The sequence below is a fragment of the Chrysochloris asiatica genome, unplaced genomic scaffold, assembly GCF_000296735.1.
Source record: "Chrysochloris asiatica unplaced genomic scaffold, ChrAsi1.0 scaffold00024, whole genome shotgun sequence".
Taxonomy (NCBI): Eukaryota; Metazoa; Chordata; class Mammalia; order Afrosoricida; family Chrysochloridae; genus Chrysochloris; species Chrysochloris asiatica.
The window spans coordinates 23522338-23547580 of NW_006408542.1; the positions used below are offsets into that span (position 1 = coordinate 23522338).

Sequence of the window (25243 nt, forward strand, 5' to 3'; positions counted from 1 at the left end):
TTGGCCAAGTGGCAGCATTGATGGACTGAAGCGTGGCAACAGTAGTGAGGTTGGCCCAGGATCGGGCAGTTTTTCCTTCTAATGTGTATAAGGTCACTATTGGTTGATACCGACTTGACCGCACCTAACAACAACAACATAGGACAAAATAGAATTGCTTCATAGGGTTTTCAAGGCTTAAATCTATATGGAATCAGACAGTTTCATCTTTTTCCCATGGAACAAACTTCTGAACAATACTTAACCCACTGTAACATCTGGTCTCCTTAAACTGTTGCTAAGAAGCAGAATTTAGACATTAGCGATGAACCAGAGAAGGTACTTACTTTAAAAATTCTCTTTTATGGGGAGGACCCCCTCCAAATCCCTCACATAATGCCCCAGTTGGGGCCATAATGCCACGGTTGGTGCTTCTTTCTTTCCTTAACCCAGAGGGCTAGCCACTGTTATATTCTAAATGTTTCAATGTCTTTAAGCATCAATTCCGGCCTTTATGGGTTTTGTATTTTATACAAAGCATTGCTTTTCTAGAATGTGGAATGGCTTTATTAAAGAAAAACTGTATTGTTTAATGCTTTAGGACAGACAAATCACTGAGAAACCTAGGTGGTGGTGGTAGTGGTGGTGGTGAAGAGAAATGCTAACAATGTCCTTGTATGTAACTTGCTACTGTTGGCATGGGTTTTTCAAGAGTTTCATTTTATTTCATACTGCCTTTCATTTTCAAAGGGTCTTTGCTAGTGATCGAAGGGACTAAGGACAATGAACATTTTATACACATTTACATTATTCCTATTCAAGGGGCAAGGCTATAAAGTCTAACTACTAGGCAGTATCTATCGGGAAAATGATTCAGATTTCAGAGGCCCCGTGAATGATGATTATGTTGGCTGTAACCCCAATGCCCCACTGTCCTTTTTAAGGCTCTAGATCCACCCTGATTCCTAGTTCCCTACCAAGATTTATCTAGCTATGAGATCATTACAGAAACAACTTCTGAAAGTAGGAACCTAACAGATCATTTGTTTTAAGTCTTTGAGGGATCTAAGGCAACAACAATATGGTAAATAATCTCAAGCTGCTCAGATCATTCACAAACAATGGTGGTTTTTTTATGTCACTATTTCCATGTACAAGGCACTCTGGTAGCATAGTGGTTACAAGTCAGGCTACTAATCTCACGGTCAGCAGTTCAAAACTACCAGCTGTTCCATGAGAGAAAGATGAGGCTTTCTGCTCCTGTAAAGATGTATAGCCTTGGAAACCCTATGCAGGGTTGCTATGAGTCAGAATTGACTCCATGGAACATAACCACCTCCACCATTTCCACATACAATTTTGAGTTTTAATAAAGGTCTGATAACCTCAACTCATGAATAACATTAGAATTTTAAGCATTTTGGATGACAAACAGGAGGAAAACTCCTTGAGCATGTAGGGTCTTCGGTGTTTCTTGGGTAACAAGGTGTAGAACTTGATACCTTCTGCTTTAGGTAAATATCACAAGCAAGCTCAAATATGCATAGTTTGTTTGAAAAATTGAATAACACCTCTCCCTATCTCTTTCTGCTTCTATCTTTCTTCTCTCACCCATAATCAACATGCAGATTGGTAGATATAGAGAATGTATATGCCAATTTCTAGAAAAATGGTAAACATATATACCAGGGTGTTTCAAAAAGTTTTTGGAAAACGTAATTAAAAGATAATGGGGGAAAAATAATGGAATTTCTTCATGAATTAAAATATACAATTTTACGATTCAAAGGAGTACATTATTTCACACTTTTACATTTCTGAAATTGAGTATAACTTTAAGTATTTACATACAGTAAAATGCAGCTGTTTTTCTCCACCTCTAAACTTTATTTTTAAACTGATGGTGTGTGGTTTAATCAGTGACATCTTCGAACTGAGGAAGTATAGCTCTCTATCTATCTTTCTATCATTTATTAATTTACATATTGTTGCACCTCCTTAAGAATTTTTTTTTTTTTTTTTAAGTGCCATTGAGTCAGTTCTGACTCATAGCAACCATGCCTTGGGTTCCGAGGAATGGCGGGTGGGTTTGAACTGCCGACCTTATTATCTTGCAGTGCTACACCAGGATTATCTTGTATTGTCCAGTATTATCCTGCAGGGCCACACCAGGATTAATCTGTACTTCACATGAATTTATATATGTGTATGCAGTGGCTCCTTAGGATGAGCACTGGATTTCGACAATAAGGTTGGTGGTTCAATTCCACCAGCTGCTGTGTGGGAGAAAGATGAGACTTTCTGTCCCCACAAAGATATAAAGCCTCAGAAACCTTATACAGGGTTGCTTTCGTTGGAACTGACTCAACTACATGAATATTTTTTGTTAACTTATCTAGATCAGAGCTGTCTGAAGTGTGTTTTGTGGACTGTCAGCATCAGCATCATTTGTTAGAAACTCTTGCTCTACTATCTCCCAAACTTATTGAATCAGAATCTCACACTGTGGGAACCTCCAATCACTGTTTTAACAAAACCTTCTGGTGAGTCTTACGTTTTTCTAATTGTGAGAAATACTAATCTAAATATGAAGTCCTGGTGTGGTGCTGTGGGTTAATGTGCTGGACTGCAAAGCCGATTTGAACCTCAAGGTCAGTGGTTCAAGCTCACCAGCTGCTCCTTGGAAACTCTATACAGGGTTGCTATGGGTCAGAACCAATTGATGGCACTTAACAACAACAATCTAAATGTAAAGAAAATTGTTTTACCAACCAAGGGTCAGCAACATCCTTGAGTCTGGTCTAATGGAATTGTTACTGAGAAAATTCTTCATATCAGATAGACAGAATAGCTAAGGTCTAAGCATATATGCTCCATGCTAAAGTACTCTACCATGTTTAAGTTGTGTAACCTTAGCAAGTAATTTAATCTATGTGTACCTCCTTTTCATCGTCTATTGAATGGATTTAATAATATTAACCTCATGACGTTGTGAATCTGTGAAGAAAAATGAGTAAGCTCTGCAAGTGTAGCACTTAGATGAGTACCTAGAATGTACTTGACATTCATCTATTTTTGTTAAGAAAGAACTGTCTCAGTTTATGGTAATCAGTGGAAAAGAAAGCAAATTAATTCTTCAGTCTACCTTGCAGGGTTTTGAGTTTGTTTTTGTTTTTGTAGCATAGTGTATTACAAGCTGGGCTGTTAATCACAAGGTCAGTAGTTTGAATTTACCAGGTGTTTCATGGGAGAAAGATGATCATAATCAAACTCTGCTCTCATAAAGATTTACAGCCTCAGAAACCCTACATAGGGTCATTATGAGTCAGAATCAACTCACAACACCACCACCTAGTTCAGAGCCTGGCACACCATAAGACTTCCATGAATGAGAATATACTTCTTTTTTCTAGAGGGCTAATTTAAGCAATAGGATTTGATAGCAGGAGATATGCCTTTTAGGGAGTATGTTGAGCATAAAGAAAAGCCAACTTAGGATGCAGAGAAATAAATGTGTGTATATATATTTTTAACTCTTTATTTGGAAATAATTTCAACTTAGAAAAACGTTGCTCCACACACATATAAATGTTGTATGAAATGTGTCAGTCATTAAAAAAACAGTCAATTTAGAAACCATTAACTTCTACCCAACTTGGTCAAGGAGCTCTGGTAGCGTAGTGGTTACGATTCAGGTTGCTAACCTCAAGGTCAGCAGTTTGAAACTACTAGCAGTTCCGTGGGAGAAAGGTGAGGCATTCTGCTCCCGTAAAGATTTACAGCCTTGGAAACCCAGTGCAGGGTCGCTATGAGTTGGAAGTGACTACAGTACTTAACAACAACAACCCAACCTGGTCAGAATGGAGAGTGAACACTGAAGTTGTGAGTAAAAAAGACAGAAGTTAATTGTCTTAATGGCTGAGTATTGGAGTTTCAAACCCCACTTTGGGAGATAAGTCCAAGTTGCAGACCCATTTACCTGAGAGGAGTTGCAGTCAAACTGTTGGCATAAATTCAGAAATTAGGAATGACTGCCTCGTCTCTGAAATGAGGGCTTAAAAAGTCTACTTACTGACCAAGGGAAACAACAAGGAATCACCATGGACCCTAGATGGAAATAGTGACCTGCAAGCATTTGTAACAGTAGGTCAGTGACAAAGTTATGGTGAGTGAAAATTCCCACCATTCATTTGATTTCATTATTTCAAGTCAAGAAATTAATAGAAGAATCATCCCAGTGCTACCAATAATGAAAGTGATCAGAAGTTACAAATAAGAGATTCTTTAACTCATAACTTACAGCATATGAGTCAATGGCTGGCCACATTCTTTCCTTTTAAAGATACATTTGGGGTAACTGTATGTAATCAAAAAAATATGCAAGGAAATACAGCACTAGAGAGAATACCTCCATAGTGAGATTAAAATAAAACTGCATGAAACTTTTAATAAGTATTTTTTCCAGTGTTCAAAAGGAAGAAGAAGAAGAAAAAAAAAACAAGTGTAAGAAAAGACATATTTTTAAAGACTTAATAAGAAAATCTGATATAAAAAAAACACAATCAAGAAAAATGAATTAAATGATACATAAAATATGTTGTTGTTGATAAATTTCATCGAACTGATTCCAACTCATAGTGACCCTATACAGGGTTTCTGAGGAGCAGTTGGTGGGTTTGAACCACCAACCTTATGGTTCACAGTCCAGTGCTTATCCTACAGTGGCACACCAGGAGTAATATAGATAATAGGATCCTTCAATATGCTGGCTACAAGAGACACACCTTACATGCAAAAACAAAAATAGATTAAAAATTAAAGGATGAAACAACAACCACATAAATGCAATAAAAAACAAGCAGAAGTGGTAGTATTAATTTCTGATAAAAAAGACTCTAAGGCAAAAACCAACAAAAGAGATAAAGAAGGACATTATTTTATGATTAAAGGGTGAATTGAACAAGAGGGCATAGCCATAATAAATACCTATGTTCCCAATGAAAGCGCACCAAAATATCTAAAACAAACTCTAGAAGCTTTGAAGAAAGAAATACACAATTCTACAATGGTGGTGGTGGTTATGTGCCGTGGAGTCTGAACTGACTCTTAACAACCCTGTACAGGGTTTCTGAAGCTATAAATCTTTATGGGAGCAGAAAGCCTCATCTTTCTCCCGCAGAACAGCTGGTAGTTTCAAACTGCTGACCTTGCAGTTCACAGCCCAATTCATAACCACTACGCTACCAGAGCTCCTTAACTCTACAATAAGAGTAAGACATTTTAATATGCCAGTTTTGATGAAGGACAGAATGAGAAAGAAATTTAACAAAGACACAGAAGAACTAAGCAACACAATCAGCCAACTTACCTCATAGATTTGTACAGAGTACTTAACCCAACAATAGCATAATACACATTCTTTTCCAGTGCACATGGAACATTCTCCAGAGTAAACCAGATGTTAGGCCACAAAGGAAGTGTCAATAAACTTAAAACATGAAATACTACAAAACATCTATTCAGATCACAATGCTATAAAATTAAAAATGAGTAATAGGAAGATCAAGGGAAAAAAATCAAATACATGGAAATTGAATAGCATATTGCTTAAAAAATACTGGGTAATAGAACAAATGAAAAATTAGATTAAAAAAATTACTAGAGTCAAATAAGAATGAAAACATATCATACCTAAAACTTTGGGAGTTTAGGTGCTTAGAGAGCAATTTATATCAATACATACATACATACATACATACATACATAAAGAAGAAAATCAAAATCATCATATTAACTTAACTTCTGTAGCAATTAGAAAAATAACTGCAAAGTAATCCTACAGTCACCAGAAGAAAATAAATAATAAAGATTAGAGCAGAAATAAATGAATTATAACAGAGAAAAGCAAAAAAAAAAAAGAGTCAACAAGACAAGAGGTTGGTTCTTTCATAGGATTAAAAAAAATTGAAGAACCATTGGGAAATATAACAAAATAAAAGGAAGGATGCAAATAACATACATACAAAAACAATATGGGTGATGTCACAACAAAACCAATGGAAATAAAAAAGGATAATAGCAGAGTAATATAAAGAATTGTATTCCAACAAGTTTAAAAATCTAAAAAGAAATGGATACATTTATAGAAAAACATGATCCAACTAAACTTAACACAGAGTGAAGTAGAAAACTTGAAGAAACCTACAATAAAAGAAAAAATTGATAAGTTTATTAAAAAAAAAAAAATTGCCCATGCCTAGATGGCTTTAAGGAGCTCTGGTAGCGTAGTGGTTACGAATCAGACTGTGAACCACAAGGTCAGCAGTTTGAAACTACCAGCTGTTCCGCTGGAAAAAGATGAGGCTTTCTGCTCCCGTAAAGATTTCCAGCCTCAGAAACCCTGTACAAGGTCACTGTGAGTTGGAACTGTGAGTTGGAACATAACAACAGATGGCTTTACTAGTTAATTTTACCATACATTCAAATTAGAGCTGACACCAGTCCTACTCAAACTATTCCAGTACATAGAAAATGATGGAAACTCCCAAATTCATTTTGTGATGCAAGCATAATCCTCATACCACAGGCAGGCAAAAGAAAATTATTGCCCAATATCCCTTATGAAAGACATCACTACAAAAGAAAATTATAGCCCAATATCCCTTATGAAAAAATGCAAAAAAAATCTCAACAAAATCCTAGCCAACAGAATTCAATAGCATATAAAAAAATCATACATAATAACTAAGTGGGATACATATGAGGGATGCAAGGATGGTTCAATAGTAAACAACAACAACAAAAAAAATCAGTGTAATCTACCACATAAATAAAACACAGGAAAATAACCTCAGGAACACATTGATTGATGCAGAAAAGGCATTTGATAAAATCCAATACCTATTCCTGATAAAAGCACTCAACAAAGTAGGAATTGAAAGGAAGTTCCTCATCATAATTAAAAACATATATACAAATCCAACAGCGAAATTATTCTCAGTGGAGAGAAACTGAAAGCATTTTCTTTGTGTACAGGAGCCAGACAAGGATACCCTTTATCAATATTCAAAACTCCTATTCAATATTGTGTAGGTGGTAGTCTTAACCACGGTTATTAAAAAAAGAAAGGGAAATTTAAGACATCCAAATTGGCAAAAAAAAAAAATCAAAACTCTCTCCATTTGCAGATGATATGATCCTATACACAGAAAACCCCAAATTTCAGCAAGAAAATTATTGGAACTCATTGAAAGATTCAGCAAAGTGGCAGGGCACAAGATCAGTATACAAAAATAAACTTGATTCCTCTATACTAATAAAAGCAATTTGATAGGAAATTAGAGAAATAATACCATTTACAATAGTCACCCAAAATATAAAATACTTAGTAATAAATTTAACCAGAGAAACAAAAGACCAATACAAAGTAAACTACAAAACACTACTACAAGAAACCAAAAGAGACTTGGAAAAATATACCAAGTTCATGGATAGGAATATTTAGTATTTTTTAAATGTTATAGATATAACAATCTATAATATAGAGCAAAACAATCTATAGATACAGCACAATCCCAATCCAGATTACAACATCATTCTTCAAAAAAATGTAAAAGTTGATCATCAACTTTATATGGAAAGAAAAGACACCTTGGATAAGTAAAGCATTGCTTAAGAAGAAGAACAAAGATGGCGGCTTATGACTCCCTTACCTCAAATTCTACTACATAGCCTAAATAGCCTTGTGCTTTTACAATGAAAGATACCTAGATCAATGGAACAGAATTGAGACCCCAGGAGTAAATTCATCCACATACAGTCAGCTAATCTATGAAAAAGGGCCAAAACACATTAATTGGGGAGTAGATAGCCTCTCCAACCAATGTTTTTGGCAAAACTGGAAATCCATTTGCAGAAGAATGAAACAAGACCAGTATCGTATCTCACACCATGTACTAAAACACACTCAATGTGGATTAAAGACCTAAACATAAAAAACAAAAAACAAAAACAACCTACACCTATAAAGATTCTCAATGGAAAAATAGGAACAAACTTAGAGGCTTAAATACATGACATAAATATACTGTAAAACATTATTACAAACACATAAATAGTAGAAGACAAAATAGATGACTGGGGCATCTTAAAAATTGGATGCTTATTTGTATCAAAATATTTCGTCAAGAGAATTAAAAGGGTACTCTCAAACTGAGAAAATTTTTTTTTGCAATGACATATCAGACAAGGTAACAATTCCTCTTTTTGGTATATATACCCACAAGAAATAAGAACCAAGATGCACACTGATGTTTATCACAGCACTATTTACAATAGCATAAAAATAGAGACAGTCTAAATGTCTACTGTGGTCAATTTGCATAACATAATCCACAAAGATTATATTCTATATTCTACTTTGGTGAATAGCATCTGGGATATTAAAAGTTCATGAATGGCCACCTAAGGTACAGCTATTGGTCTATCCATGTGTGGAAGACAGAAGAGTGATGAGAATTGAAGAGGCTTGGACTAATGGACTAATGAAGCATGTGAACATCAATCAGTCTGCAGACTCTGAGACCAGAAGAACTAGAACAAAATCCTGGATACCATTACCAACTGCTCTGAAAGAGATCACATTAGAAGGTCTCAGATAAAATGGCAGAAAATGTAGAATAAAATTCTAAAGTATTAAAAAGACAGGACTTACTGGTCAGAAGGAGACTGTAGGAACCTAAGACTATGGTCCTCAACCATCCTTCAGGTCTGCAAAGGAATTCACCCTTGTGGCTTACTTTCAGCAAAGTAGTAGATAGATATACAGGTGGGTACAACAGCTCAAGTAAGTCATGCTCACCATGGGGTGGTAAATCACTGAAAATCCAAAGGGCAACATTTACCTAAGGACAACGCTGAGAAGGGATGGGAAGGTAATGGAATGGAAATAGGAAACACAGGGAGGAAGTAGTTTAACTATTGTTGCATGGAGGGGTTGCACTCATTGAAATGAATCAAAGTGTATGATTTGTTGAATGTAAACCTGATGATCTTGTCTGTAAACCTTCACTTAATTCACAATCAAAAGTTAAAGAAAAAAAAGAAATAACATCATGCAAGTACAGATCCCCAATCAACACTTATGGAAGTAGCAGTCAAGAAATCAAAAGACATGTTGCATGAGGCGAATCTGCTGCAAAAGACTTCTTCAAAGTGTTCAAAAGCAAAGATGTCAGTTTGAGGGTCCAAACCTTGGTATTTTTAAGTTGGAAGTTGGACAATGAAAAAGGAAGGCCACTGAATTATGGTATTAGAGAAGACTATTGAAAGTACCATGGATTGCCAAAAGAACAGCCAAGTCTGTCTTTTAAGGCATGCAGCCAGAATTCTCTTTAGAAATGAGGATGGAAAGACGTAATCTTTCATACTTTGGACATGTTACCAGGAGAGGTCAGACCCTGGAGAAGGACATCATGCTTGGAAAAGCAATGAAGAGGAAGATCCCCAAAAGATGGATTGATAGGGTGGCAGCAACAATGGGCTCAAACGTAACAATTGTGAAGATGGTGTAGGACCAGGTAGTATTCCTTTCTGTTGTGTATAGGGTCTCTATGAGATGGAATTGACTAGATGATACCTAACAACAACAACAGCAACAACACATATATCATGTTGAGGACTGATGTGCACCTGACTTCATATGCATGTGAATGCTGAACAATGAATAAGGAAAAAGAAAATAATTGATGTTTGAGTTATGTTGTTGGGGAAGAATATTAAATTAGCATGTTTTTGTTAAGTACCATTAAGTCAGATTCCTACACAAAGATCGAACAAATCTGACTTGAAAGAAATATAGCCAGAATGTTCTTTAAAAACAAAGATGGTGAGGAGTTACACTTTTCTTGCACATGTCATCAGGAGAGACCAGTTCCTGGATAAGGATATCATACTTGGTAAAGTAGAGGGTGAATGAAAATAGAAAGACCTTCAACATAATGGACTGACACAGTGGTTGCAACAATGGGTTCAAACATAACAATTTAGAGGCTGGCATGGCACAGGACTAGGCAGTATTTTGTTCGGTTGCACATAGGTCCACTAGTGAGTCAGAACTCTTAACAAAAACAACGATATGTGTGCTAAGGATCCCTCGTAGCACAATGGGTTAAGTGTTGAGCTTCTCACCTAAAGGTCTGTGGTTTCAACCCACCAGTCGCTCAGGAAGAGAAAAATGAGGTAGTTTGCTTCCATAAGGATTGACAGCCTCAGAAACTCTATGGAGCAGTTCTATGCTGTCCTGTAGGGTTGTTATGCATCAGAATCAATTCAATGAGAGTGGGGTTGATTTGGGTTTTATATGCATGCTTGTATACATATGTTTTAGATGCTGAATGTCTACAATGTCTGATTCTATTTCCTCTAGGCCCTGCATATATCTTAACTGTAATTCTAAAGTGAAATTTCAAAACATTCGTAGACCTAGCATGGAAATTTTCCAGGTAGTAAATAAACATCCTTTTTGTATTTCTGAGAAACCAAGCTGCAAGAGTCTCTAGGGGTACTTGTGTGTGTGTGTGTGTGTGTTGTTTTGTTTTGTTTTTCTTGTCAGTTTCAAAGGAGTCCAAGGTCTTCCTTTTTCTTGCCAGGCTTGTATTCTGGAGAGTTCAATCGTTTGCATTGATTTACCTCTAATAATATTCAACAGCCATTGAATAAACAGATAACCTACCACAGAGTCCCTTTTTAGAGAAGCTTTCTCCCTGATATCCTTTCTTATTCTCTTTTCCAACATGACTAATGAAAATTTACTTCTTTATAAAGATGTCTTCTTAGATTTTATCTCCCAATTCTGCAAGGATTTGGGTCCAAACTAGAAGGACATTTGTTTCTCACAGACGAGCTTCCACTTTTCTTCTAATTGTTATCTGATCTCTTCTGCTGTCACGGTCCTGGGGGTGTTTTGGCTTTCTTGAACTAGAGATTCTTGTCCATGTCTTTTAACCCATTAGTGGTCATCAGTAATCTCTAAAATACTTTTGTCAGCATACAGTTAACTTAAAAGAGCATGCATAATTCTCATATAAGCCCAATTGTACTGTTTAAAAATACATTTTATGAGCAGAGAAAAAATTATGGATTCCTGGTGTGGCACTGTGAGTTAATGTGATGGACTGCAAAGTTGGTTTGAATCACAAGGTCGGCAGTTCAAGCTCACCAACTGCTCCTTGGAAACCCTACACAGGGTTGCTATGGGTCAGAACCTACTCAACAGCACTTAACAACAGTTGTCATAATGTTGTCAGCAGATATCTCATTGTGAAATCATCATTCTTTGTAACTTTCCACACTGATTGCATTTTCTACAGTAAATACATATTACTTTTAAATCAGAAGAAAAGAAATCTGTAACTTAAATGTGAAAGACAAAGCCAAAAAATGTTTCTAACAGAGACAGCATTCCTGACTCCATAGTGTGGGAGAGTCTACAGGTTGTCAAACGAAGCTGCACAGTAAATAAGTACGTGGTGTTCTGTGAAACAATATTCACTGTGTTTGGGGGACTTACTTGTAAAGTAAAGTTGCTGCCTACTTTGTTTTTTCCTACTCAGCTGCAATTAAGTTTATTTTAGGAAAAGGCCCAGTTACATGCTGCAGAGGTGGCCATGGAGATAATGCAGCATGTTCAACCACAGAGTTTGAGTAGCTTATGGACTCTGGACCTTAGACCAGTAGAGTAAGCCTTCTTAAGCCTTCTACCAGTCCCAGTTGCCGTCGAGTTGCCTCATAGTAGTGTGTGTCGCAGTAAAACTGTGCTCCATAGAGTTTTCAATTGCTGATTGCTCAGAAGCAGATTGCCAGGCCTTTTTTCTGAGGTGTCTCTAGGATGGGGGGGGGTTGCTTAGATCGCCAACCTTTCAGCAACTAAGCATGTTAACCATTTCTACCACCTAAAGTCTTCAAGTTTTATTTGAAGAGACATTCCTGATCGGTACTTTTTGTTGTTGTTGTTAGTTGTCATCAATCTGTTCCTACTCATAGAGACCCTATACACAAAGAACAAAACACTGCCAAGTTCTGTGTCACCCTCACAATTGTTGTTATGTTTGAGCCATTCTTGCTGCTACTGTGCCAATACATCTCGTTGTAGGGCTTCCCCTTTTCCACTGACCCTCTCTCTACTTTACCTAACATGATGTCCTTCTCTAAGGGAATCCCTTCTGCTAACATATCCAAGATGCTGTTGTTGTTGTTAGGTGCCATTGAGTCGATGTCGACTCATAGTGACCCCATGCACAACAGAACGAAACACTGCCCGGTCCTGAGCCAACCTCACAATTGTTGCCACACTTGAGCCCATTGATGCTGCCACTTTGCCAATCCATCTCACTGGGGTTCTTCCTCTTTTTCTCTCACCCTCCACTTTACCAAACATGATATCCTTCTCCAGTGACTGGTTCCTCCTGACAATATGTCCAAAATATGACAGATGAAGTTTGGCTATCCTGGCCTCCAAGGAGCACTCTGGCTGCACTTTTTCCAACACATATTTATTGGTTCTATGGACAACCCATGGCACTTTCAATTTTCTGCTCCAACACCATAACTCAAAAGCATCAATTCTTCTATGGTCTTCCTTATTCATTCACTATCCAGCTTTCGCATGCATATGAGGTTATTAAAAATACCATGGCTTGGGTCAGGCGTACCTTAGTCCTCAAGCTGACATCTTTGCTCTTCAACAATTTAAAAAGGTCTTGTGCAGCAGTTTTGCCTAATGCAATATGTCGTGTGATTTCTTGACTACTACCATGAGTGCTGATGGTTGATCCAAAAAGAATGAAGTCCTTGACAGCTTCAATCTTGTCTCTGTTGATAAGAATGTTGTTTATTGGTCCAGTGGTGAGGATTTTTGTTTTCTTTACATTGAGATGCAATCCACACTGAAGGCTGTGTGCACTCTTTGGTCTTCATCAGTGTATATTTTAAGTCCCCTTCACTTTTAGCAAACAAGGTTGTATCATCTGCATATCACAGGTTTTTTATTGAGTCTTTCCCCAATCTTGATGCCATGGTTTTCTTCATATAACCCAGCTTCTCTTATTATCTGCTCAGCATACAGGTTGAATAAGTATGGTAAAAGAATACAACCTTGTCACACACCTTTCTTAATTTAATAATATTCAGTGCTCCCATGTTCTGTTCGAACAACTGCCTCTTGATCCATGTACAGATTCCTCATGAGAACAATTAAGTGTTTCGAAATACTCATACTTCTCAATGTTGTCCACAAAGCACAGGTAAACATCTTTCTGGTATTCTCTGATTTCAGCCAAGAACCACCAGACATGAGCAATGATATCTCTCATTCCACACCCTCTTCTGAATCCAGCTTAAACCTCTGGAAGTCCTCTGTCAATGTATGCTTACAGCCAATTTCTATATTAATTTTAGTAAAACTTTACTTGCATGGGATATCAAAGGTATTGTCTGATGATTTCCACATTCCATTGGGTCACCTCTCTTTGGAATGGTTACAAATATGGATCTCTTCCAATCAGTTGGCCAGATAGTTGTCTTCCAAATTTTTTGGCATAGATGAGTGAATATCTAAGAGGTGTGAGACCAAGTCTTGCCATCTGGTTTCCAAGGAGACTTCTGGCTGCACTTCTTGACAAGACAAATGTGTTGTTCTTCTGGCAGTTCATGGTACTTTCAGTATTCTACATTAGCACTGCAATTCAGATGCTGTGATTCTTCTATAGTCTTCCCTATTCATAATCCAAGTTTCACATGCATATAAGGTGATTTGATCACTTTTGTACTGTTCTAATTTTTCCTCTCTACTACCTCCATGTTTTAGCATCTTGTTGTTATTGTGCTGTGGAGTCATCTTACTAGACAAAAATTCCTTGATTTCTAGAAAAAAGTTTATTGCTCCATGAAAGCCAAGGCTCTCTTTCTATTTTGGTCATTGTCTCTCCTGTGTTTGTCACAGTACCTGGCACAGAGTAGGTGCGCAGTAAATTTGTTGAAGGAAGAAATGATTGCTAAATGGTTACATATACATGGAGAGAGTTATGGGAGGAGTCCTGGTGTGGTTCTGTGGGATAATGCACTGGACTGCAAGGTCGGTTTGAACTACAAGGTTGGCAGTTCAAACTCACCAGCCACTCTTCAGAAACCCTATGTAGGGTAGCTATGAATGAGAGCAAATTTGATGGCAACAACAGAGACAGGAGAATAGCACATATAGAGATGAGCAGGTAAGAAAGTGAACAGTATGCATGTGGGGCCATGAGCTGTCTGGTCTGGCTGGCAGAGAGGACCCTCTGAGGAAAGGAGTTGCAAGCAAAGTTGGATGGTTCAGTTGGGAAGAGATGTAAGGGAGTCTTGAAAATTAATCAGGGGAGAATCAACAAAAGATGTATAGACAGGATGTGTACTGAGAACTATGAACATTTCCTGAGATGATACTAAGTCAGGGTTCAAGCACTGATGTAGTAGAAAGTTGACACTGATAGAAAATCTAGACTAGCCACAGGTTAGAAGGTGCCTCTCATTGTCTGTTAGTGTTAATATTATCTGCATCGAATTTCTCAGGGTTTAAGGGCTTTGTATTTCAGTTCAAACCATCTGACAATTCAAGACAGACAGACTTGTGCAGAAACAGACACTTAAGGAGATGTAGACCTTTTACTTTAGTCTTCTCTGAAACTCTAATTAAATGAAATGCATCTGTGCCTCATGCTTAGCACTGAATTTTTCATACAGTGCATTTGAGAGGCACACCGTGAATATGTATTTGAGCATTTTGGTGGTGCTTATTTGTGATGAGTATGGATAGAAATGAAATTCACTCAGTATAAAATGTTTACATGCTAGAATGATCACGCCTGTGCTGTTTCAGAAAAGAGACAGTGTGCCTTTTTGCTTAGTCCAGCTTCTGAGTGTGATATGTCAGAGAACTCTCTCTGCCATGCAAAAGTCTTGAATTATACTGGAAAATAAAAATTGTAATTAGGATGCGCAGAGCTGGGCCCATGTCTCTGTTCCAGAAATGTGCATCTATCTGATCTGAGTGCCAAGTTGCATGAAGACTTTTTTTAGTTCTTATGTTATGTTTGATTAATGGTCTTGGAGGATATGCTTTTGTTTTAATATTTCTGGATTATTCTGAGGAATACCAAAGATGGGGTTCAATGGGAAGCACTGCAATGCAATATTCTAGAATTTAAGGGAATCTATGGGACGGCACTTAACAACAACAACAACAATGGGACTCTAGTAAGATAATACATTGTTCCTTGAGATTACCTCCTTGCCATCATTTGAAGAGATGGGGTTAGGCTTTCCACCTCAGAGGGTCAGAGGACTGAAGAAGAAAACATACTGGAGGTTTGGTGTGATAAGGGTAGCTTAAACTGCCTTCACTTTTCCACCTCCCCACCAAGTGGTTACAAATCAGGCTGCGAACCTCACAGTCAGCAGTTCGAAACTACCAGCTGTTCCATGGGAGAAAGATGAGGCTTTCTGCTCCCATAAAGATTTACAGCCTCGGAAACCCTATACAGGGTCGCTATGAGTCAGAACCGACTCCATGGCACATCACAACAACAACTAAGTGAATAACCATTTATTTGGGACAAATTTCCGGAATCACAGGCAAGGCAAGTGTAATATGATTGTTCCATATCATATTTTGTACTGGAGGGTCTTTTGAAACTTTGCCTTCCCAAATTTTGTCCAGTTGCCTGGCTATGGACCATTTATCATGTGACTTAAAAGTTGTCAGTCACTTCTATCTTGAATAATTGTTTAAAGAGAGAATCAGACAAGAATAGAAGTAGATGAGGCATAAGAGTTGTTGAATATTGGAAAAAAGATGATGGAATAGAAAACACTATTGTACCTGAAGTCATCAGAGCTGTGTGGTAATTCTGACAAGGAAGAAAAGTCAAGTTGACATGATACAAGTTACAGTTTATCAATGTGCTTGATAAAAAGCTAAAATATTCTTTGTCTTGAACATTTCCTCATCTATGCAGGATGGCCACAAAAAATCCATGTGCATTTGCATTGCAATATGTTTTGAAATCTTTCAAATGACATAGTTTTGTTTTTAATCATGCATTAGTAAATACCAAAGCAGCAGTTCCTTTTCTTTATTGTCCAAAGGTAGAATATTAAGCTCTACAGGGACAAATGTATCTCACAGGTTGGTGATCTCTAGATTCCAGTAGTAGGAGTGGGTTATGGCCCAAGAGACAGAAATGATGATGAAGTCCTAAGGAGGTGACATATTTAGTTCAGCCAAATCTTACAATTTGCATTGTTTAAAATAGAAAACTAAAAAGAGTCACAGAACAGCTGTTGTATTGTGTCACCCCTGAACTCACTGACCAAACTACAACCTGTTTTCTATACCTGAGATTGACAACAGAACAGAGCTCCTAAAATAGAAGACTTAATTAAATATTAATGGGTTGTTGTTGTTGTTAAGTGATGTAGAGTCAGTTTCCACTCCTAGTGACCTTGAATAGGGTTTCCAAGGAACAGCTGGTGAGTTTGAACTTCTGGCATTTTGGTTATGACTCCAGTGTTTATCCTACTTCGCCATACCTGGAGCCCATTAATGGATAGATAGATCAATTAAAGAAGCTTACCCATTGCCATAGAGTCCATTATAACTCATAGCAGCACTGTAGGGCAGTAAAACTTCCCCACAGCACTTTCCAGGCTGTGAATCTTTATGGAAGCAGATGACCAGTGGGTTCAAACCACCAACCTTTCAGTTAGTAGCCATTGTTTAGCCACTGCAACACAAGGGGTCCTAAAAGCAGCTTGTTGTTGTTAAGTGCCATCCAGTTGGTTCCAACTCATAGTGACCCTGTATAGTTTCCGAGGAATGACTAGTGAGTTTGCACTGCTGACCTTGTGGTTCAAACCAACCTTGAGGTCAGTGCTTATATTATCATACCATACCGGTACTCGAAAAGGAGCTTAGGAGCTACTTTTAAGAATAAATACACAAGTGTTACACTGTTCTTCTTTGATTTTACAATCATAAATAGGTGAGGGAGACTTACATTTCTAGTTGTGGGGAGCACCTATAATGTTTATTATTGCTACTTCCAGGAATTCTCTCACCCTAGCACTTTTCTTCATTCCTCCAAAACACCACACTTAAAACTGAAAGCATAACTTGCTTCAAAGCTGCACAAAACAGGAATATGGTAATGAATTCTTGTTGCTGCTATAAACTCGATGGATGTGTTTAGAAGGAAGGACATTAAATGGCACTCTTAGTCCAATGATTAGTTCTGCAATGTTTCTTCCATAGACTTCCTATGGGCTCTATCATGTGTGCCAGGAAGCCTTCTGGGTTTTGTCTAGAGAGGGAAGAAACAAAGAAGGTCTCTTTGCCTCTTTCCAGCATCTCCCTTGCTTTCCTTCATCCCCTATATCATACTCCAGCTAACTCACCACTTCAAGTGTGCTTGACATGGAAGAAATTGTATGTACTACCTTGAGCTGAAATTCTCCTCTAGCCATTAATCATAATGCCAAGACATAAATGCCTATATCCAATGTCCTGTTTTTTGTCTGATAGTCCCAGATTTTCCAACACAAGAGGGTGGAGTTGGTCTCAGTTTTCCTCTATGAACCATACAATGGGTATGCTCTTAAAATGGATATATTATATGTTCTCAAGAAGTATACAGGACCAGGTCAGGGACCGAGTTCAATTTCTCTTGGTTCCCCTAGTGCTCATCTTCTAGAACAGGTTTAGAGTTTTATAAATCTTATTTTTCAGTCTAGACCTCAGACCAGCAACATTAGCCTCACCAGGGTATTGTTTGTTGTTGTTAGGTACCATCGAGTCCATTTTTAATGCATGATGATGCTACATGATGGAGTAAAACTGCCCCACAGCGTTTCTTAGGTTGTGTAGCATTGTAGGATAAGTAATGAACTGATAACCACAAGGTGAGTGGTTCAAATCCACAAGCTGCTCTTCAGATACCCTGTACAGGGTCGCTATTAATTGGAACCAACTCCTTTTTAGGAGCAGATTGTCAGATCTTTCTCTCCTAGAGCAGCTAGTGGGTTTGAACCACCAACGGTTAGCTTAGAAGCCAAGCACTTAACCTTTATGTCGCTAGTACTGAAGAGACTCAGGCCCCATCCCCACCCCAGAACTACCCAGATTCTTCAGAATATTAAAATACCCAAGTGATTTGAAAGCCCATTAAAATTTGAAATGCCCTCATATGAAAGATACTGTGCAGGAACACATGAAATGCTTATTGAATTTAACGAGTGAAAAAAATCCTCTATTACAGAGATGAAAAAATATTTCTCATCTGAGAGATTCTGGTTGAATCTACGTTAGTAGACTAAACTAGCATGTCACTATATATTGAGCTTAGATGCTACTCCTAAAGGAGGATGGTAGCAAACAAACAAGCAAAAAACCTGGAAGAACAAAAGGCAATAAGTTGACTTAGAAAGGAATTTTCCTTTAAAATGGAGGCTGTTGGGAACCACTTTTTAATCATGAACACACATGATTATGAGGAGTGAGTGGCTCTGTAGGATAAGTACTTAACTACGAACCACAAGTTTGGCCGTTTGAGACCACCAGCCACTCTCCTGGGAAAGGATAAGGCTTTCTGCTCCCACAAAGATTTATAGCATTGGAAATTCTGTACAGGGTTGCTGTGAGTTGGAACTGACTCTGTGACACTTAACAACAGCAACAACAACACATGACTAGAGCATTTCCACATTGACATGGAAAAAAAGCAACTTTGCCCTTGAATTTTCACTGCTTGGATCAAATACCAAATAATTTCTTGGGTACCCCTTTTTCTTTCTTCCAAATGTTCCAGGCTCAATGGAAAGTCTGAGACGACTGAGTGAAAACACCTGTATGTGAAGGTTATATTCTTGACAGAAATACAAAGGTTACATTTTCTTCTGGCTCTGACATTCTGTTATTATCCTGTGCTAACATGACTGTAAGGCTGTCAAGATATAATTTTTCTTTAAGAGATGAGAGGCAGCATGGCAAAAAAAAAAAAAAAAAAGCATTATATGAAGAAAGTGCATGACACGTGGCATCAGAAGAGTTTCATTTCCATGACATCTATAAGTCTCAGTTTTTAAGCTGTGAGATGGGTACACGTACTTGCTGTAGTTAACAGTCAAGGGTTGATGTTGGAGATTAAATGAGCTAATAGACATATAAAGCATTTGGAAATGAGGCAATAGGAAATGAACACACATATATGCAACTACTATTGCTACTAATACAAAGACAATAAACTAGCACTCTGAATTTGTGTTTATTTGTGTCGTATTTTGGAAGACTCAACACATTTGAATTATAGTGTTAGTGAAGAATATTGAAAGTGCCATGGACTGCAAGAAGAACAAACAAACCTGTTGTGGAAGAAGTACAGACAGAATGTCCCTTAGAAGCCAGGATGGTAAGACTTTGTCTCTCATATTTTGGACATATTAGGATGTTTGGACATATTATTAGGAGGCACCAGTCCCTGGAGAAGAACATCATGTTTGACAAAGTGAAGCGTCAGTGAAAAAGAGGAAGATCCCCAACAAGATGGAATGACACAGTAGCAGTAACAATGCATTCAAACACAAAAACAACTGTGAGGGTGGCACAGGACCGGGTAAGTTTTCATTCTGTTGTGCATAGGGTCTCTATGAGTTAGAACCAACTCAACGGCACCTAACAACAGCAACGTTTTTCTCCATTAGAAGTCAAAGCTATCACTCTTCTATAGGATATCTAATCTCATTTACCCTTGTTCCATTTTTAGATGGTACAGTTTGATAGTACTGCCAGAGTTTTGAAATCAGAATGCCTGGGTTCAAATCTGAGCTTCATTCCTTATTAGCTGTATGACTTTGGGCAAGTCACTTAAGTATTTAGTTTCAATCTACTATTATAAAATGAGGATCGGTGTGATAATTAAATAAAATAATGCGTGTAAAGTGGTTTATCTCCGTGTCTGGCACAATAACCACTCAACAAATGGCAGTTGTGATTAGTGTCGTCTTAACCACTATGGGAAGTCCTTGAAACGACTGTGTGTCTTTCTTTTAGTGCCTATAACTTCTAGCAGTGACTAAACATAAGCTTCGTCAAATCATTCCCTGATGTAATTAACACATATTCTGCGATTCAAGAAGAATTTGTTGAATTATTGATTGATGGATGAGTTATTCTTCTCTGAGTTTGCTTGATTCCTCTTAGATTTGCTGACACATAAGCAGAACTAATGCAATAGCACATGCACTAGTCAGAAGGAGGTGTTCTAGGTTTGAGGGAAGCTTATTAGTTCTCCAAGGCACATCCTCACAGGTGTACAGGGAATGATGGAAGTCACAATCATTTACTCTGTGAACCCTGATTATGTTCCTGCTAAATCACTTGATGGATTATCTGGTGTCATCCATCAGCCAGCACTTGTCTTTAGTGCTTGACTGAAGTCTATAAATCTCCTTCCTTTAAAAAGCCCCAAGCAGCAATCACTGATTTAGCCTCATTTCCTTGAAGTTCTGGAGGAACTAACTATCCGTGCAAGATTTTTGTTATTGTTGTTTTTATGCGACTTGGTGAAACAATCGGCCAGCCTGCTATTTTTCCCCCAAGAAAAATGTCTGCTTTACTTAAAGTCAAATCCTAACTGAACTTACTCAATTGGACCGAGAAGTTTATATGCACAAATGAAGAGAAATAGGAAGGGCATTTAAAGGTGGAGCACACTTTTAACAAATATGTGATAATTAGCACCTCAATTTTTACCATACAATAAGAAAAAAAATCACAAACAGCCTGAGCGGTTCATCTGGTCAGCCAGGCAGTGAGACAGCCCATCCTTGAAAAGGGTGCACATGATTGCACAATATCCCTGTGATTACATAAAGATCACCTTCCTTCAAATTTAAGTCTATGTGCACTTGGATTTTGCAGTTAAAATAAGTCAGTCAGTCCAGATGTAACCTTTCCTCACATTAAAGTAAATCTTAGGCATATGTCCCACATTAGCAATTCTTTTCTTTGAATTTGGCATTAACTACTTCTATCTTTTTTTTTTTTTAAGTGTTGGAAGGTCCAACTCATGGACTTCATAGAAGTTCAATATCAATCATTTCTTTAGATGCTGCTATCCAAAATCTTATGAATAGCAGTGGAACACTGTTAGCACCAGAATATTGTCAGGTACAGTGCCAGAAGATGAGTCCCTCAGCATTTCTCAAGTTAATGGAACTGAAAAAAAAAAAAAATCAAGCCTCAACTTGAATTACTGAAGGATTCTATGAGCAAAATATTGAATGATGCAGAAAGCATTGAAAGAAGAGGAAAGGAATATATAGAGTCACTGTACCAAAAAGAAATGGTTGATGTGCAACCATTTCAAGAGGTAGCATATAATCAAGAGCCAAAGATATTGAAGCAGGAAGTCCAGGATGCATTGAAGGCACTGGCAAAGAACAGGCACCAGAAATTGATGGAATACAAATTGAAATCTTTCAACAAACTGAGGTGGCACTGGATGGACTCACTCATCTATGCCAAGAGATTTGGAAGACAACTACTTGGCCAGCTGAGTAAAAGAAATCCATATTTGTGCCCATTCCAAAGAGAGGTGTCCCAACAGAATGTAGAAATCATTGGAACATAACATTAATATCACATGCAAGTAAAATTTTGCTAAAGATCATTCAAAAATGGCTGCAACCATACATTGAAAGAGAACTTCCAAAGGATCAAGCTGGATTCAAAAGAGAACATGGAACAAAGGATATCATTGCTGGCATTGGGCTGCAAGCAGAGAATACCAGAAAGATGTCTACCTGTGCTTTATTGACTGTGCAAAGCTTTCGAATGTGTGGATCATGACAGGCTATGGTGAACATTGCAAAGGCTGAGTATTCTGGAACACTTAATTGTGCTCATGAGGAACCTGTACAAAGACTAACAGGCAGCTATTTGAATAGAACAAGGGAACACCAAATGGTTTAAAATTAGGAAAGGTGCATTCCAAGGTTGTATTCTTTTACCATACTTACTCTTGATGTGGTGCTATGTACTATGAACTACAAGGTCACCAGTTGAAACCCACCATCTGCTCCTTGAAAACCCTATACAGAGTTGCTGTGAGTTGGAACTGACTTGACGACCCTTAACAACAATGATATTCAACATGCATTCTGTACACATAATCTGAGAAACTGGATTATACTAAGAAAAGTGTGGCATCAGGATTGGAAGAAGACTCATTAACAACCTGCCAAAGGCAGATGATACAATCTTGCTGAAAGTGAAGAGAACTTAAAATACTTATTGTTGAAGATCAAAGACCACAGCCTTTGGTATGGGTTGTACCTAAATGTAGGAAAAACAGAAATCCTCACCACTGGACCAATAGACAACATCCATATAAATGGAAAAAAGATTGAAGTTGTCAAAGACCACATTTTGCTCAGATCAACTATCAACACTCATGGAAGTAGCTGCCAAGAAATCAAACAATGTATTGCATTAGGCAATGCTGCTGTACAAGACCTCTTTCAAGTGTTCAATAGCAAAACTGTTAGTTTGAGGACTAAGGTCCATCTGGCCCAAGTCATGGTGTTTTAAATAGCCTCATATGCATGTGAAAGTTGAACAATGAATAAAGAAGACCGTTAGAAGAATTAATGTATTTGAGTTATGGTGTTGGAGGAGAATATTAAAAGTAACATGAACTGCCAAACAAATCTGTGTTGAAAGAAGGACAACCAGAATGTTACATGGAAACCAGTATGGCCAGATAATTTGGATGTATATTTTAGGACGAACCAGTCCTTGGAGAAGGATATCATGTTTGGTAAAGTGGAAGGTAGGAGCAAAAGAGTAAGACCCCCAACAAAATAAATTGGCACACTGGCAGCAGCAATGGGCTTGAATGTAGCAATGATTGTGAGGTTAGAGCATGAACAGTCAGTTTTGTTTTGTTGTACATAGGGTTGCTGTGAGTTGGTACAGACTCAGTGGCACCTAACAACAACAACAACCCATGCTGGGAAATAAGAACCAATACACTGACAAATATTGAGAGCCTGAGTTGGTGAAGGAGTTCTGAAAGGTTGGGAATGGAATTATGAGGCAGAGATTAGAAATTCACAGTCTTCTATTATTCATGGAGCGTGGCCAGTCCTGTGCTAGTTTTTTTGAGGAATATGAATAGAGGGAAAGGTAGGGAGAGCACACAATGTATAGTATAGCTGCAACATCATGAATGAGGAGCTAAGCAAACATGTTTTCTTTATTATTGATACCGTGCATTTGTCAGCACTTTTAACTATTCAAAGCACGTTCACATCTAAGTGCAAATTGCATGTTTATAAAATACTTGGCATCTACAATTGCTATCTGCACACACAGACTCAGAATCTCAGACCCACTGTAGTGGTTAACACTCACTTTATTCATTTAGGCTTCTCTGGTGTTTATCCCTCACTCCTATATTTTCCTCCCTGTCTATTCAACTTTAGAATGGTCTGAACTGTGAAAACACATCTCTGGTCATTTGATTTCTGTGTATACTGGTCAGGGTGGGTCTGAGCCCCCATGAGAGGTTTATGAAGTGTGAAATTCAGGTAGTTTACTTTATGGGAGGTTGGGCAGACATGTAGGTCCATGTTCTATTTCAGTCTTTTACTGTTTTAAGCTTCTTATTAAGTCATAAAGTATCCAGATGGATGTGGTTGTGATGGGCATAGGCTAAATGAGGAAATAAAATTAAATAGTTTGTGCATCGATTGGAGCCTGCGTTTAAATTGCAACTTTTTATTTTTAATACCGTTCTATTAAGAAAAAGAAAGAAAGAAAAACCCTCTAGCAAGAGACCCTGAAGCAGAGCTACAAAGATATTTTTAACTTGAGTATTTGCTGCCTTAATTGTATCTTCTCTGGATAGACACAAACATTGAGTTACTGGCAGGGAGAAAAAAGATGAGTTCATTTTCTGATGTATCTGAGTGCCCCGACAAACATAACACAATTCAAGGTCTCTCTCACAGCTTGCCTTGTCAAGAAAGGTCAGAAGGGCAAGTGTGGCTGAAGCAGAAGTCTCAAAAAATAGAGAAGATGACCTTGTTTGACTGTTGATTAGGAAATGGAAGAAGATTATGTTTGAGTAATGTCTGTCAAGTCTTGCCACCTGGAAGCTGCTGTATGAAAGGCACAGGACAGAAGCCACCAGGACCATGGATACCTTGGAGCACTGAGTGGCTGAGAGACTGGAGTTTCTTAAAGCTAGAAACTTTAAAGGTGCTTTCCCAAGCAAAGGTGTACCCACGATACATATCCTTATTACTGCAAACTTGCTAGTACACAATTATGATTCTTACCTGCTGTCTTCCTTGTATTCTCATACAGAAAGGAAATCCCATACTGTCTTCACAGATAAAGCATAAGGGATTGAGGTGTGGAAATTATTAAGAGTATAGGATTGGGAGCATCTATAACTCTTTCAGGACCTGTTTCCCCTATCAGCCTCATACAAAGAAACAAAAAACTCAAGCACGTATATACAGTATTTAATTAATTAAACACTTTCTGAGATAGACAACAATCAGATTGTGTAGTTTAAGGACCCAACTAGCAGCAGTTAAATATAAGGAGACGTAGTGGAAACACTAAAACTACAACGACCCCAAAAGTGACAAGAAAGCAGCTTCTTATGTTCTCAGTTGAAGCAATAAGTACAACATAAAAAATTTTATTTTCAGAATATTTATGGAGAACAGGAAATGAGATAAAGACTTTCACCTTCTAGATATTAACTCATGTGTGACCTGGGTCAATAATGACAACTTAATTGGCCAAACTCACATTTCCCAACTGCTGACTAAGTTAATTTGCAACTTAACAGGCAGCTCAGTTTGCAAACTCTTGGACCAAAGCCAATCTCAGCAAGAGTTTTACCCAGAACTAAGTTGGTACTCTGGATCCTGAAGGCAAAAATATCTCTGAGAAGAGGTTTTCTCTCCTCTGGAACTGTCCTGGAATACTGGTGCAGCGCTGTGGGTTAATACCCTGTTTCACTGTTGTTGTCAAGTGCCGTCGAGTCGGTTCCGACCCATAGCGACCCTGTACAGGGTTTCCGAGGGTGTAAATCTTTACGGGATTAGAAAGCCTCATCTTTCTCCCGCGGAGCGGCTGGTAGTTTCGAACTGCTGA

At 37.9% G+C, this 25243-nt stretch overlaps 1 protein-coding gene across 2 annotated transcripts in view; it reads right to left on the bottom strand.

Moving 5' to 3' along the window:
- FSHR (follicle stimulating hormone receptor) overlaps nt 1–25243 on the bottom strand; it is a 295717-nt gene that overhangs the window by 108403 nt on the left and 162071 nt on the right. The window lies entirely within an intron of this gene.